At 34.6% G+C, this 18,333-nt stretch overlaps 1 pseudogene; it reads right to left on the bottom strand.

Moving 5' to 3' along the window:
- Positions 1-3,581: 3,581 nt before the first annotated feature.
- Positions 3,582-9,060, bottom strand: LOC149198840 (protein DETOXIFICATION 54 pseudogene; annotated as a pseudogene).
- Between the last annotated feature and the right edge of the window lie 9,273 nt (positions 9,061-18,333).

The following is an 18,333-nucleotide window of genomic DNA, read 5'->3' as shown; positions in this document are numbered from 1 at the left end:
AGATCACCGAATATCCATATCTTATCACACTTTGTATGTTCACTTTGCCACTTGCACACACATTACTCATCACACACTAAGCTTTTATAAGCTTGGTACGAAACGACATCCAGTTTACAAAGTTCTTTGTACTTAATTTAGATTTTTTATTACGTTCTCACACCATAAGTGAAGCAAGACTCCTAAAAAGAACCATAACTTGAACCAACTGAATTTCCCCATAGGGGCCACAAAATCATTATAGTCCACGTTAGGACAATTGGGGGTAGGAATCCCATAAGCCGCCATGGTCATGTTACATCTTTGAAACATAAAAATCAACTTTTAGGGTGCTTAAAATCCTTCATAATCCCACATATCAAGTGTTTCAGTTAGGTTGATCGGAAGCATAGCCCAAAATCAACCAGGAAACACCTTACAATACTCTGGAAATATGGACAGTGACCAACCATTTGGTGCCATGCTTGCAGCACCTCCCCTACAAAACGTAGGATATTATCCCATTCAACCTATCCTTCTGCAGAACCTTGTTATGTAGGTTAGCCCATACCCTCCCACACAGGGTAGCCAATATCCTCGCGCACTGGGAAATGCATATCCCCCTAGGACCTGGGAAGTAGTTTCCACTTCCCAAAGCACATATGCTAACCAAGGATGGGGGAACCAATATTTACCTTTTCCAACACCTCAATAGAATAAACCACCAGTACAAACTAATGTAGGGGTTAATTTTGTGCAACCTTCTCTCCCTCAACAAAAACAATAACTTAAACAACTAAACATGGCTAATCCACTGAACATTGCTAAGAAAAAAGGAAAGAACAAGCCAAAGGTAAAACCTGAAAGGGGGGCAACAATCAACAACAACCCCCACGAGCACTAGTTGCGGGAAACTCCAACCAAAACCCAAACTAGAGATAGACCAATAATAACCCGCAAAGGAAAAACAAGAACCCCAGTCTACAGACTAATCATGCTTGTTCCATTTGCAAGGAATATGGTCATTACACCCATCATTTCCCTCAACTCCTTGAGTTGAAGAGGATGAGAGATACTAGGGGCAAGGGGGAAAAACCAACAAAGTGCAGTAATGAAAAATCCTTTCCCCTATCAAGGAGTGGTAAATACTCAGCAGGAACCCTCCCAACAACACTATTAGAATCCTACTAGAGGAAGTTCCAAATAACTCAAGTCACGACATTTATATGGCAGGGGAATACATTATGCTGTAGACGCAAAACCAAGATTACGAATCTCCGCCATAAACCAACCCTTTCACCTCAACCACTACAACACCTACAACACCTTTAACAATCCCTAGACACCCCATAGAACCCATCCCAAATATGGTCAAAGGGCCTTTACAACGAACAAGACATAACTCAAAGGTTTCTCATAGCTACAACATATTCGATGACTTAGCTCAATCTCCTTTAGCTATGTCAGCATTGGAAGTCTTGCAAACATGCCCAACCCAATGGAAAGCCTTACTTTCTGCATTAGGAGAAATCGACCTTATTAATTCTTGTTTAATGGCTTTTGACTTTGATAATGCTACCCCACGTCTTCCATCGATAGTCTCCTTCCAAATTCAGGTTTCAATCTGGAATATCGCCATCCACCGCTACATAGTCAATGAGGGAGCATCCACATGTATTATGTCCAAAACAATTTGGAAAAAACTTGGATACAACGAGCACCTTTCTTCTCTCGCAGGTGTATACCAATATCTTCCTGTACAACTTGCTAGTAAAATGATGCTCATTGACATAGAAGTCTTGGATGCACAACTGGATTACAATATCCTTCTTGGCCGAAGTTACATGTATGAAATGAAGGTAGTGGCATCTTTTGTATTACGGATAATGATGTTTCCTCATAATGTGAACATTGTTACAGTTGACCAACTCACATACTATGAGAAGAAGGTACCCACCATCCTTGATGGTGTGCTACCTTTCGTAGGATCTTCCCATGAGTTGATCACAACCTACATTGAATTCAAACATGGACAATTTAAACCATCAATACTCCTTGGTATGTACCCTGGAGACCCACCTTTGCTGGAGGCCATTCCTACAACCATAGGAGCATCAGTGTGCATGATGAGTTCATAAAACACCCCTCAAGATCAGGAACCAGTTCCAGACACTATCAACAGTGCAGTTGTTGATTCTTCATTCCTACCATATGCTATCACCCAAAAACCCTTCTTATATCCTCCACCTAGTTTTGTCTCGCACCAAGTCATGGAAACACTTACGTTGCCAAATATGGCTCTCACGATACCGGTTTGGTATCTAGCTCCTTAGACCATGTCGGTAGACTCAGGTATCACCTCGAGAGGCATCATCCTGATAACCCCTCCTTATGAAGCCACCCCAAATTGAGGAATTATTGCATCAACACTAGTCGATGCTAGCAACAGTGATAAGCAAAAAGGAAAGGAGGAAGTTTCAAACTCTTCCTCATCCAAGATACCTCCACCCTGTGCTTTGTGCGAAGTAGTTGGGCACCCTACCAACATGTGCCTTGAGTTAGAAGAGTTAAAAGCTCTTATGCAGGCCCCAAAAGCGTTGGTGCCCCCACCTCCACTACAGTTAGAGAAAAGGCCACACTATCATGTAACAAGGCATTGCACACCAACCATGCATGCACTATATGAGCATAGTACAAGTGTTACACTCATCATTTCCCAGAAATCCCTTAATATCGAGATGCATTAAGTGCACTCACCCAAGCCAATATCGTGGCTCCATCACTTCTTTCCACGCCAGTGGTGGATGATGGATCCAAAACCATATTTTGTGTTTTTTAGGAAGAAGTTCATGCTCATATTTCCTTAACACCCATGGTCACACAACCTCCCATTATATGAGGAGGCAACTAAAATCAGTGGCACCTCAACATGCCTCCTTGTGCACTTTATGTGATGAACTAGACCATCTTATTAACCAATGTCTCAAGTTACGTGCATTTAGGAAATGGTACCCTGCCCCTCAAGTTGTCCCTAATAATAGACCTAGACGCACACCATAGTTGCCACCTTTGTACATGCAACCATCATACTCGGTTTTTCCCAACCCTTCCTCAATACGGTGAAACATTGGCTTTCATGTGCCAATTCATCGCTGAGAACTTAGAATCTATCCAAACAGATACACCATCTCAGGTTAACGCCACGACAGTAAGGGATGATGGATCTAGAACCATTTTTTGCATGTTCGAGGAAGAAGCACCACTTGCGGTTCATCCAGGAACCCAACGACACATGCGCCCTATGCGACAAACCCAACCATCTAGTCAATCAATACCGGGAATTGAGCAAAATCGGAGACATCTTTCGCATGTTGGTTCATATTCCTCATCCTACTCACTCAAATCAAGCTAGACGCTCATGCGATCATTGTCATATCTGCTCCCAAACACATCATACGCGGAATTATTAATACCTTCCACGTTTCCGAGCAACAAGAGCAACATTGAGGCAAATTGATGTTGAGGGCACACAACATGCTGATACTAAGATCGAAATGCGGTCGGCACCCAGGAGTGCCCCATCTCATGACAACAACGTGATGTCATTGTCTCACACTGCGGAAAATGCTGGCACCCATACCATTTATCATCTTAACACTAGTCCTTCGTACAATGTTTGTACCAACAATATTAACACTAGTCATCCGTGTAATATTAATTTTTTAATATTAATAATATTTTTGAAATAAATAGTGTTACATTCAATTTGTTTTAAAAATGATATGAACAAACCATGGTCAACCATGTTTATTTTAGAGTTTATATACCTTGGATTTATAATATTAATCCCTTGGGGTTTTAGTATGAAAATCAACCATGGTCAACCATGTTTGTTTTAGGGTTTATAATATTTATCTTAAGGTTTATATACCCTGGGTTTACAATATTAATTCTTTGGGTTTAATATTATTCCCTTAGTATTAATCCATTGGGTTTATTAGTGCCTTGGGTTTACAATATCAATAGCTTAGGTTTATTAATATAAGGGTTCATATTTGGAGGGTATAATATTATTGATAGAGTTTATAATATTAATCCCATGATTTAATATAAATCTCTTGCGTTTATAATCCATTAAGTTTAGAATATAAATTCCCTGGGTTTATAATCCTATGGATTTATAAAATTAAGATGTAGTTTAATAGCCTTTTTCAGTTGAATTCACCAAAATCCGGGGATACAATTTCAATATTTTTATTGTTTAAAATATATTTTTGAATGCACAAATGGATTCAACACCCCCAAAAACCCCTGGGGCACTCCAATTGTGCACATTAAACAATTTAAACTAAAATTGTTAAAAATATTTGTTGGATTTTGATTAAAATTAACTCGAAAAAATGTCGTGAAAAAATGTTATTTCATCTATAAGTTAGATTACGCTTAATTTTAATAATCACTTACATTTATAATATTAATCTCTTAAGTATTTATAATTTTATTTTTTTGTGTTTAATATTAGTTTCTAATATTAATAATCTCTATATTAATAATATGGAAATTTATTATATTATTGATAATATCAATAATATTATTATAATATAATAATAATTATTATAAATTACCATTATTATAATTACTATCATATTGACAATAATTATAATATAATAATTTTTATTATTATTGTATTATTATTATATTTATATATTTATTAATATTAATATTAATATTAGATTCATATTTATTGATTTTTATTGGTTTATATTAATCATATTTATTAATATAGTTGTATTAATATTAATAATATTTTAGAAAATAGTTTTTAGATTTAAGATTGATAATATTATTCTAATTTAAGCTTTTGTGATTCATAATCTGAGTATTATAGAAATATTTTAGGAAAAATCACAAAGTCATGAAGATGAACCACACTAATTGGTTCGAAACTAGTAGACAAAATTTTCCTGATATGATTTTTCCGACTATTAATAATATTTTGAAAATAAAATATATTACATAAATTTATTTTAAAAATGATATAAACCAATCAAAATTTTATAAAAGATTTAATGTGAAAACAAAATTCGGCCGATGATGGTTTAGATTCCTCACTCCTTACTGTTCCTCGGTATCACCACAAACAGAGACAGATACATGTTACAATTTAAAGCAGAACCACGGCATTCATACATAACTCTGAGTCTCAGAGGCTTCCTCTTCACTTATACTCTGAATTATAGAAGGCCTTCTTCTTCTTCATTTCCGTCGCTGAAAGAGGAGGGCATTTCCAATTCTTTGATTTCGCGGCCTTCTCCACACAGCCTCTGCGCCCTAAGGGTCTCAACTTCCCAATCAGTCCTCAGAACAACAAACAGGATAGAAAATGCACACGCAATCTGAGCAACAAGCAGGCCATACCATAACCCTTCGAAGCCAATCTTGAACCAGAAGGCCAGGGCAACCGCAACAGGAGTCCCTAGAAAATAGAATGAGCCCAGGTTAATTTTAGCCCCTATTGCAGGCCTAGCACTACCTCTAAGCACACCGGAAGCAGTAGTCTGAGGACAGTTGCCCAGTTCACACAGACCAATTATAGGCATAGCTGCAGCAGTCAAGGCCAGAACGCTCTTATCATCCGTGAAAACCTTACCCCATTCATCTTTGAGCAACGTGGTCCACGTTACCCCAATAAAAGCTATGAAAATGGAGCAGCCAAGGGCTACAATGGTGGCGAGGCGGGCCCTTTCAGGCCTACAAGCTCCGAGCTCGTTGCCCACACGGGTGGATACAGAGGAACTGAGTGCCATTGGAAGAGTGTACATGAGGCTGGTGGTTTGAATAAGGATTGCAGTAGTGGCCACCGCTTCTTGTGGGTTGGGGAGGTATCCTGCTAAAAGTATCATAATTTCATACCACCACCATTCTAGACAAATGCCAACACAGCTTGGCAGAGCCAGTTTGAGCAGAGTCCACCATTCCCGCAGTGCAACAACTGACCAGCCCTTCCAGGTCCTCTTGTACACTCCAGAGAAGTAGAGATACCCAACCAACAGAAACACCATGTTGAGATTAGTGAGTACTGCAGCTATTGCAACTCCTGGAACTCCCCAGTGGAGAACAAAGACTAGAAGTATGCTTAGAGGCACATGGGCAACCACAGCAATAACTGAACACCACATCATAGGAGTTGTAATCCCCTGGGATCGAAGATAAACTCTCAAGGGCTGTAATATGCTATTTGTAACAAGATCCGGGAGCGAAAATAAGCAATATGTAGCGGCAACTGCTGCGATTCTCGCATCTTGGCCCATCCATGACATGATGTTCTCGAGATTCACCCATAAGAAACTGATTGGAACGCAGGCTGTTAACAATATCAGTATTGTTCTCTGCAATGAGAGACCGATGAGTTCCCAGTTCTTGGAACCGAAGGCTTGGCTACAAACAGGATCCATCCCTGATGAAAGGCCGAACAAAATGGAGTAACCTGTAATGTTTGTGAAGCCAATGGAAAGCCCTCCTCCTGCTAATTCTCGGGCTCCCAATCTTCCCAGGCATAAGACGGATACCATGGCTCTTACATACGCCACGCAATTCATTGCTGCTGTGGGGATTACAATGCTGCCCAGATCTTTCAGTTCTTCCACAACCTGCACAGATCATTAAATGAATCAATCTGATGGGGATCGATCGACTCTAATATGTGCGTGTTTAAACGATAAATCAGTATTTGTGATCAAAAAGTGCAGTCATACATTATATATAAACCAGTGAGTATATATTCATCTAAACCTCTGTTTCATTTTCACCTCCAGGAACTTTAGAGGCTCATATTAAAGCCAAACTTCACAACTCTCTTGAAGATGGATTATGTCTGACAGATCTCCACCATGTTTTAAGCATTCAGTTTATATATATATATATATATAGACATGGGGAATCTCATTACAAGTTATACTGTGCAGCATCTGGGGTATGGTGATAAACTTGCAGAAATATACCCTGGCTCTCCATCTATTTAGTGATTCATGAAAGAGAGAGTCAAGGAATGCCTTCCCCTCCAAACATAGGACTTTATGGACAGAGTGAAATACCCTGGATTTCATCTCAAAAATAACTACTGAAATCAAGATTGGTTGTGGCTCTGTCAAAAAGGGAGAAAGGAAGATTTCTTTCACAGAAAGGGTGACTCTCCTCAAAAATAAAGGAGTTGTCTTTAGTGCGATTTTTTGAAAGCTTCTACGGTGGGTTTTTATGGTCAAATTTCTCTAAAATCTGGCAGGAATTTATTGAAATCACAAGTTTGATGGGTAATTCTGTGCAATCGAAGTGCCCTAAGGGTTTTCCAAGGTGCTGAATCTATATATACAGTCAAAAAACTAATCTAAATAACACAAATCAAAATTTCACCTCAAATTTTCCACCGGATTCGTCCAAAAAGTCGCACTAAAGACAACTCCAAAAATAAAGGCTATACCAATATTTTCTGATGACTGAATAAGGATACCTAAGAAGAGCATGGGAGGAGGCTAATAGAATGGAAAACAATGATAGATGCCTACCCAATCACTGAAGCAACCTAGCTTGGCTCCATGTGAATGGAGAACAGGTAAGGATAGGAAGTGACCATGGATGAGTAGGGAAGAGGCCCCTAGACTATCTCTTGACCTTTTAAATCACATTCACTTTCATAAACTGAGTGGTGCTTTGAGTGGAAACAAGAAAATTCACTCAAATCTGAAGGTGAAAGGGAAGCAGAATCGAACATTTTCTGGGCTCTCTTAAATCTACTTCCACAAGATTGAGGGATAAACTGGTACGGGCAGCCAACAAATCGGAAGGCACCTATAATGTCAAGCTAGGGTAACTTGCTGAAAAGCCTCCCCATGGTGTAGATTACAGAAATGGGATTTCAAGTGGAAGAACGAAGCCCCCTCTTAAATCAAGCATTTCTCTGTGGTTAGTCCTAAATGACAAATTCCTCACATCGGACCATTTACAGAGGAGGTTGTAGCAGAGGCATAACAGATGTTCTCTTTTCCTGGAATCAACTGAACGTGTCAATTGCCTCTTCACTTCATCAAAGAAAAGGCAGCTGGGAAGGATCCTCTGTAGGAAAGGCCCTACAAAGTTGGCTATGGTACTGTGCAGTAAACTCAGGTAATCACCCATTCGCTTATAATCTGGACTGTTTTGATCACCATAATGCAGCAGTTTTTTAAGGGTAATACGATATCGTCTTAGGCGCTTTTTTCAAAGTCAGAGAGGCACATTCGAGTTTTGAGAAATCCGTGGAAGAAAAGGAATGGCCCTCGAGACATGGGCACATCTCGGCCTCGTGGATATTTTGATAGGGCAGGAAATGTAAATTCGAATGTATGTGAAGCAAGAGGGATCCTTAACAACGAATAACCAAGATAAGCACACACAGAGATCCTAAGCTGGTCAAAGATTGGAGGGAGGGTTCAATCTTTTCATGATAGTTTACAGCTGGTAGAGTTAACAAGAGGTTTTAGGGCGATCACATTTGCAGAGAATTAAATCATGGAGCTGATCAGGTGTCCAAGCAAGCTTGTTCACTGCCAATCGGAGTTAGCAGGGATGCAGAAAACGAGCTGTAAAGGCTTTTCTAGCATACGAAAGTCTATGGTGAAACACATTTTAGGTTTTGTATAAATCATGATTTGGAATACTGTTTTTGAGGGTCCCAGTTACCTAAATTTATCTTGATTGCAGGTTTGAGGAGGAATATTTAAGAATCTTGCGGATGGTGGGTCAATTGTTTCACCTGGCTTCTGTTAGTAAAATTTCAAAATATTTCTAAAATCTGTAATTGAAATGAGAATAACTATAAAAATGACTATAGCCTCTACCTATCTCTGATAATGGCCCACAACCACTGATCTTGTTAAAAGGTTACGAGCTTTTTCTTGGTGAAAAAATACAATACAAGTACAGATAACAAAGAAATGTCTAATTCTGACAGCAGACCTGAAGTCCAGAGGGAATCTTCGTAAGATTCTCCTGCGTCTCTTCGTGGTTGCAGATATGGTTGTTCCTTAGCGTGCCAAATTCCGCCATGCTCGTCGGTGATTGTTGCAACAACAGCTATTTTCTTCTCGACTCGAACCACCGATGAGTCACAGTCAATGAACGTATGAAAAGGACGGTAGAGATGGGAAGAAAGAGATGGGCATTGAATGAAAATGCTCTGGTGAGATAGGTAGTATCACGTAGTAAATGAACAGAAACAGAGTGCTATGTATCCAATTGATGAGATCCGGTGGTAGTGATATAGTAACAGAAACAGAATGCTATGTAGTTGAAGAAGAATAGCATATTATAATAATAGAGCAGCCAGCCCTGCATCATGGTCGTGTTGAGACTGCATTTATTTGACATTTGACTGCAGAATCCAGTTAACTAATACCTTTAACTCAATTGCACCTGATCACCGACAAACCGCAGGTCCCCTCTTCTCTTCATCTGTGCCTTCCAATTTCCGAGTGTTTGATTTCCTATGTTTGGTATTTTCATTAAGTATCCCAGATTTAAGTATTAAGTAATTTTGATGGTTATAAAAAATTCAATTCATTTTATATTTTTTAAATTACTGTATAAAATGTAGTTAATTCAATGATGACAAATTAATTATTATTTTTATTTTATTTTTATAATATTTATAATGGTCTATTTTAACCATATAAAAAATAATATTAAAAATTATAATAATATTTATATTTTTTAAAAATATAATGATATTTAAAAGAAAAATTATTTAATTTAAAATTTGGTGAAAATTTTAATTAACATTTTTTTTATCATTATATGAAATATAATTAACTTTAATGAAAGGCAACTAATTACCCTATTTTTTTATAAATATTATAAAGACATTTATATTTTTGATTATTTAATTTTGCATACTAATATTTTATATATAAATTAATTACTAAAAAGTAATATGCTCAATTTCCCCTGTACAATATTTTTATAAACAAATCAAACACTTTATGTTAAATAATATTAATAAATATATGTGTCCTCAGAGTGCAATTGAGTTGACAAATCGTTGTCAGATTAAGTAAGTATTACTTAAACTAAAAGATCCAAACAAGAAACAAACCAATCTGCACTAAATATTAAGTTTTGTTGATGTGTCATCGCTCATTCCCAACTTTGATTTTTGACAAAGACAAATCACTTTAAAGACCACCACCCAATTAGGATAGGTTACTCAATACATTTCAATATTTTGTAAAAAAAACATTAATAATATTAATTAAACATTACAATTAAATGTTATATCACAATTCATTAGTCAATCTCAATCTTCCCAAGAGATTCAAATCTTATCTAACCTTCACCATAATGTAAATCCCAATTCAGCCTCTATGCTAGCCACTCACCATGATTTTCATCCATATATTTTATTTTTTCTAAATTCACAGGAAATACAAACCTCTTATCAACAGTCAACTAATTATCATGTTTTATATATATAAATTTTGAGAATATTTTTCTACATAAATATTTTCATTTATAAATTAAGCATCTTATATTAAATAATAATAATAATTCTAAATATTTTATAAATATGAAAAATATCAATAATTTTATTTAGATATTTAAATTATTTTATATTATAATTATGATTTATATTACTATTTTTTTATTTTTTTATTTTTTGTAAGTCAGTATACACCTATTTCAATTAATATAAAAAGTTTTATATTAATAGCATAAAATGATCATGTGATAGAAATGGCTTGAAAATGACCATAAACATAACAACCCTAAGGATGACCATGAAATAAAGTAAATAACACATATAGAAAACGAAAAAATAGAACCATTCGAATCAGGCAACTTGGTCTTGGGACTGATCCCCTGTGCGTCCTTTATTTCCTTTCTTCTTTACTACTTTGGTCCAACCTTCTGGAGGTGTGGCCACCAAAGCTACCTTAAGATTGTTCTGACAATCTAAGGAAGCCTCTTGTTAGAGTCCGAGGAGGTTGATTCATGGGCATGCTTCATGGCACTCGTCGGAACATTATTACTGAGTTCTTCTCTTCTCGCTAATAAAACTTGGATCTTCTTACCTCTTTCACAAGGCTTGTGAAGATCTAAATTCTAGGCCTCGTTCGATGGGAGCATGTCGTCGTCATACTCATCATCTTCTCGATCCGAGGAAGAGGAATCCTCCTCTTCTTGAGGAGGTGAGATGCATGGCTTCCATGCTTTAGATATGGGCTTCTGTTTCACTAGTTTTTGAGAACAAGGGTTCTGAAGATGACCTGTTTGATGGCAGAGTCAGCACCGAAAAGCAGTGTTCTCGTAGTCTAGTTGTTGGGTCCAATGAAAATCACCTATCTTTAAGTTAATTTTGTCCAGAAAGCCTTTGTTGATGTCGATTTCTACACAAATCATGCCACAGGTGAAGACTCCACACTAGGCTCACAAGGGATCTTGTTTTAGAAAATGACCCAAGGTGTTTCCAATTCCCAGAAACACTTAAGAATGCCATAGATGGGTTGGAAAATTCGGGAGCCTAACCTAAATAGGTAGCTTTGTGATCAAAACTATGGAGGGGTCAAAATATGGGAACCAAGGGGTCAGGAAGATCCCAATATTTCTCCAAAACCAGGGCCCCTTGGAAAGAGCATTTTTATAATCCACATCCTCTTAAAAATTGACGACAAAGAAACCCTTGGAACAGAAGAGGACCCTACATGCCTTGGTTCAAGTTGAGTGGATCCATTGGTAAAGGTATGATGTATGCGACCATAGCCCATTGAAAAGATAGATGAGGCCATTACTTGTCAACAACTCGTAGATTCCATCTAGAGCTAGGTGAGTGATTTCCACTGAAGGAACATCCTGAACCTTGTCTACTATAAAAGGACCCAAAGAAACCCCTGCTCGAGACGCCTTGCTTTAGGGCATGGGACATTCCTGAGGCAGCTTTGCACTTTGGGGAACTTGGTTTAAGACTATGTCTTTGTAAGAGAAGGCTTGGGAAGAGGAAGGCTTTCCAAAATCTCTCCCATGTAGTCGAAGAGCCAAGAAAACTGTGACATCTCTGCATATATTATAAATAGAGAGAGGAAAGAGATATTTCATTTTTTGGCCTTCGAAAAGAAGGTGGTGTAATCTAGAGGGTAGCCCTGTTTTGAGTTCTAGCAATAACTTGAGGTCTTTTACCAGATCCATAGATATAACCCATAAAAACATTGAATGCCCATAAATCAATTTGATTGAGATTTGAAAAGGGCTCAACGCTGTGACAGGCTCAACCGTCTCACTAGCGGCTTCCCCAGCATCGATCTACTTCAGACCCCTTGTGAAACCCTAAGGGCCATGAGCTCACTCTTTGATGGGTTTAGGACCTCTTTGCATACTTTCACTAGCAGTCTCTTTCTACATACTTACGCTTCAACAAATTATCGTCGGGTCCAAAAAGGGCTCACGAGGAGCCATGCGCATTGGAGCTGAGTGCACACTGACTTTGTATCCTAGGGGACTCATCGGATTCCTCTAACTCTCCATGTGACCACCTCCTTTAGGACCCAAATTCTTGTAAGGATACCCTTCCCTAGTAAGTCCATCAAGCCCCCGACCACCCACTGGAACATAATCCCTTTCTGAATGAATTTCCATCAAGGACAAAGGACACTTCCCTGCTACCTTCCCATATTGATAATCTTGGGGAGCCCTAGGTATCAAACCTTCATCTCCTAGACGTTCTTTGGAATTATCATGCCATAAGCTACCAGACTGAAGTAGCAATGTCACTGGGCTTGCAACATAAAACCTCTCAAGCTCAACATTTCTTGCATGTAAAATGCCTGAGGGGAATGGATGTTGTTGATCGAATGGGGGCAAGACATCCATCATAGTGCTCCATCGCTTCTCAAGTATTTCAAACCCTATCTCCATTTTCAAAACCTTGTCCAAAAAACGTTTCGCTAAAATCAAATTTGGCATTTTCTTGTGAAGTAATTTGTAAAATTCTTTTGTAATGAATAAAATCTAGTAAAATGAGGATGAATTATATTTATTAAAATAACTTTTATTTTTTTAATATAAAAAAATAATATTACTTTGTTGAAAAATTTAGAATATAATTAATCATTTTTATTTAATTAATATATTATAATTAATTTATATTATAACTTTGAACATGTGTAAATGAAATAATGTGTTTTAGGTAGATAATTACTTAATCGTTATAAATTTTTAATTTAATGATATGAAAAAAAAATTATTAATACAAATTATGTATTTTGATTTCTAAGTGTTTATTTAATTATTATAAATGTTTAATTTGATAATATAAAAAAATTAATAATATAAATTATGTGTTTAATTTTAATGATATGAAAAACACTAATAATAAAATTTAAAATAGTAAGTATGTCTTACTTTAATTGGCGATTGAAATGATTTGAAATTAAACTAAGAGATCAAAGGTTCAATCTCTTGAAAGTAAAAGAGGAGGACAAGTTGTAGGATCGTTGCCAATTAGCTCAATGTCACTCTAATAATATATTTTATTCATATATTTCAATTTTAAAAGCATAATAATCACAAATATGAAAATATCAATAAGGCTAACTGGACATTAAAATTAATCTATACATCACATGACTCTATTACCTAATATATCCTAATATATCAAGTCTCACTACTCAACCTAGACCTTCTTGGGAGATCCAATTCAGTCTCTAGACAACCCACTATTCCGTACAATTTAATTTTCCCAAATTCATTGGAAGTGCAATCAACTCACTATTTCGTACATTTTACTTTTCCTAGTTTATAGGAAATGTAACCATTTATGGAAAATCAACTAATTTGCTTAATAATAAGAAATATAAAATACATCAATAACACTACTAGACATTAAAATTAATTTATACATCACATGACTCACATGACATAGAAATGACCTAATATATCAATTCTCACAACTTAACCTAGACCTTTTTGGGAGATCCAACTCATCCTCTAACCAACCCAAATTAATTTATACATCACATGACTCACATGACATAGAAATGACCTAATATATCAAGTCTCACAACTTAACCTAGACCTTTTTGAGATCCAACTCATCCTCTAAGCAACCCAGTATTCCATATATTTTAATTTTCCTAGTTTGTAGGAAATGCAGCCACTTATGGAAAATCAACTAATTATCATGGTTTTTTTAATGATGACGATATGTTGATGATGGTGATGATTCTAGTAGACCTCAAGAAAGTAAGATTAAATACAATTAGTTAACATTTTATTTCTATATTGAATATTTTATATATTTATGCATTAATCATATTTAACTAATTATGATATACATCAATTAAACTCAAGCTTCTGTGATCCATATTTTGATTATTTGAGGACATTTTTGGAAGAAATCACATTGGTGAAATTAGGTCCACGTGTTTCGAACCAACCAGTGTGGTTCATCATCAAGACAAGATGAACAATCAGATCATAGTTCCAAGTTAAATATGAGTTAGGACCCTGCAACAACTGTAGGGGAAACAACTAAAAAACGACTATTTTTTAACAATTATAAGGGACACAACGAAAAACCGGCTATTTTTGACTGGATAGGAAAATGAGACAAATATAAAATACATCAATAACACTACTAGACATTAAAATTAATTTATACATCACATGACTCACATGACATAGAAATGACCTAATATATCAAGTCTCACAACTTAACTTAGACTTTTTGGGAGATCCAACTCATCCTCTAAGCAACCGAGTATTCCATATATTTTAATTTTCCTAGTTTGTAGGAAATGCAGCCACTTATGAAAAACCAACTAATTATCATGGTTTTTTTAATGATGACGATATGTTGATGATGGTGATGATTCTAGTAGACCTCAAGAAAGTAAGATTAAATACAATTAGTTAACATTTTATTTCTATATTGAATATTTTATATATTTATGCATTAATCATATTTAACTAATTATGATATACATCACTTAAACTCAAGCTTCTGTGATCCATATTTTGATTATTTGAGGACATTTTTGGAAGAAATCACATTGGTGAAATTAGGTCCACGTGTTTCGAACCAACCAGTGTGGTTCATCATCAAGACAAGATGAACAATCAGATCATAGTTCCAAGTTAAATAGGAGTCAGGACCCTGCAACAACTGTAGGGGAAACAACTAAAAAACGACTATTTTTTAACAATTATAAGGGACACAACGAAAAACCGGCTATTTTTGACTGGATAGGAAAATGAGACAAATTATTATTATTTGTTAATAATTAATAATAAAATAATAAAACACATATAGTATATAATTATAAACCATAACTTGATATGGATCACAAAAGCCTCAATTCAGCAATTATAAACCTATAGTTATAAACAACCAACATGACCCTTATAAGTCAATTTTTTTTTTTATTCAAACGAAATAATAATAAAGTCAAATGAATTAAATGTAAAAGAAATAATATTAAGATAATCCAGTCAAATAATATTAAATAGATATATTATTTAGTTATAAATTAATTATCTTGATAAAAATGAAATATATTTATGTCCTAAGCTTATTTATAATTATATGTTTATAATTATAAAAATAAATCCTTATAAATCAAAAAATTATTATTCAAATGAAACAATAATTAAGTTAAATTAATAATATTAAATTATTTAAGTCAAATAATTTTAAATTGATATACTATTTATTTATAAATTAATTATCTTGGAATAAATGAAATTTGTTATATATATATATATATTTTGAATAATTATGAATTAAATTTGGATGTATTGTAATTATTTTTTGTTCATAGATTGTAGTTGTCCAGTTTTTGTTTAATAGTAGATCTAAATGTAATTTTATTAAATAATTAAAAATAAATAAATAAATGAGTTAAGGATTTTTATTTTTAATTATTTTTCATTTTCTTTGCTTTTGCAAAAACGAAGGGACAAATAAGCAAACCTCAGGAGGAGAGAAACCGAAAAGAGGAAAATAGATAAGAAAGGGAAGGAAATAAGAGGAAAAATAGAGAACTAAGAGGAAAGGGCTGGAATCCAGCAACCGTTGATTTTCCAACCGTCTTCACTATTAAGATTACTAGGCTTCCTCTCAATTTCAATGGCTTTCCTAAATTTACGGTGATGAAATTGACAAATCTTAGCAATGACCTTAGGATCTTCAATGCATATCTGATGCTTGGTTCTTCCCTAAATTTATCGTGATGAAAGTGACAAATCTTAGCAATGACCTTAGCATCTTCAATGCATATTTGATGCTTGGCTTTCTCAACATGCTCTGTTAAGGCCGAAGAGCAGGTCCTTCCATGCTTAATATAGGCAACGTGTTCTTAATCCTTTATTAATAAAATGACCTATTTCACCAATGATATACATTATCAATCTTCTTAAAATGAAATATTTATCTGTTTATTATTTAATTAAACATGGAAAAAATATAAATTTCTTACTTTTATATTAAATAATAAAATTTATAAACACTAATAAATATTGAATTGAGACTTCTGTGATCCATATCAAATTTTTGAAGAATTCTTCGGCGAAAATCACATGGAGAAATTTTTGTGGACGCGTTTCGAACCGACCAGTGTGGTTCATGGTCAGGTTGAATGAGCAGATCTGGCTATGCACTTTAAAAGTTGAATGAGCAGATCTGGCTATGCACTTTAAATAGATCGGGCAGAATATCCACTGACTCAGATTTCAGGATGAGGTAACAGCTAAAAAGACAAGAGCGAAATTTGACCTGATAACGGCTAGTTTGACCATGATAAGAGGTATTATATTGATTTATATATATATATATATATATATATATATATATATATATTTTATAAAAAGGAAATTTCAGTTATTAATATAGAATAACATAAAATACATTAATTACAAATCAATTAATTTTAACTATATTAATAAACTTAAACAAATTGTTTTGTTAGAAATGTATATTAGAATAGGTAAAATCATTAAATGATAATAATAAATAAATAAATAATTTTAAATATATTAATTAATAAGAATAAAATTAATTTTGAACTGTTAAATAAAAATATTAGTGAGTTATAACGGCTAGTTTGACCATGATAAGGGGATATATATATATATATATATTTATATATATATATATATATATATATATATACCGAATATATATATATATATATATATATATATATTCGGTTATAGAATATATTTGGTTATATATTCGGTTATAGAATAAATTATATAACCGAATATATATATATATATATTCGGTTATAGAATATATTTGGTTATATATTCGGTTATAGAATAAATTAACCAAATATATATATATATCCCCTTATCATGGTCAAACTAGCCGTTATAACTCACTAATATTTTTATTTAACAGTTCAAAATTAATTTTATTCTTATTAATTAATACATTTAAAATTATTTATTTATTTATTATTATCATTTAATGATTTTACCTATTCTAATATACATTTCTAACAAAAAAATTGTTTAGGAAGTAGATGAGGATACTTTAGCCTTAGCCCAGACAGAAACACATAATAGATTACAAATTGAAACATTGTATCTCATAGAAGCAACAAGGTTGGGGAAATTAACCGAGAATAAAGGAAGACTAATCCGCATAAAGGTGAGCTCCACTGATCATAAGCACGACATACTTAGTAAAACCTCAAGTCTAAAAGGAACGGGAATATTCATAAATGAAGATCTCATTCCAGAAGACCAAGCAGAATTAAGAAAGGAGGTTCAAAAGGTAAAAGAAGCTAGAAAGGAAGGAAAATGGGCAATAATAAAAAATAGAAAAGCCTTTATTCGAGATAGAAACCAAAAAGATAGTAATCAATAGCAATTAAACATGCTCCGGATTCTTTCTTGGAATTGTCGGGGCTTCCCATGGAACAAAGGCCCCAAGCTAAGTTGGATTTCAAATGATGTTGATATTATTTTACTTGTTGAAACTTGGGAGCTCGAAGAATCTAAGGTCCCTAACATAGATGGCTTTACACTATGGTCTACCTGGAACAAGCGATCCTCCTGTAGAGGCATTGGGGGAATAGCTTGTTACATTAAGAAGAACATCTCCCCCCATGTTAGGATTTATAAAAACGACCCTCACAACCAATATAGTTGGATAGAGATCAAAGACATTAATAATAAAAAGTCCTACATAGCAATATGTTATTTTCCCCCCATTAACTCTAACTTCTATAAGAAGAAGAATCTAGATAAAACTAACCCTTACAATGGTTTAGAGAATGATATTTCTAGCCTAAGGAATGACGGTAATATCCTTTTAATAGGTGACTT

This window comes from Pinus tabuliformis, chromosome 2_1, assembly GCF_031772625.1.
Source record: "Pinus tabuliformis cultivar Carrire ecotype Pingquan chromosome 2_1, CPIR1, whole genome shotgun sequence".
Classification (NCBI taxonomy): domain Eukaryota; kingdom Viridiplantae; phylum Streptophyta; class Pinopsida; order Pinales; family Pinaceae; genus Pinus; species Pinus tabuliformis.
Note: the sequence above shows the minus strand (reverse complement) of the source record. Positions and strands in the feature narration are given on the sequence as shown.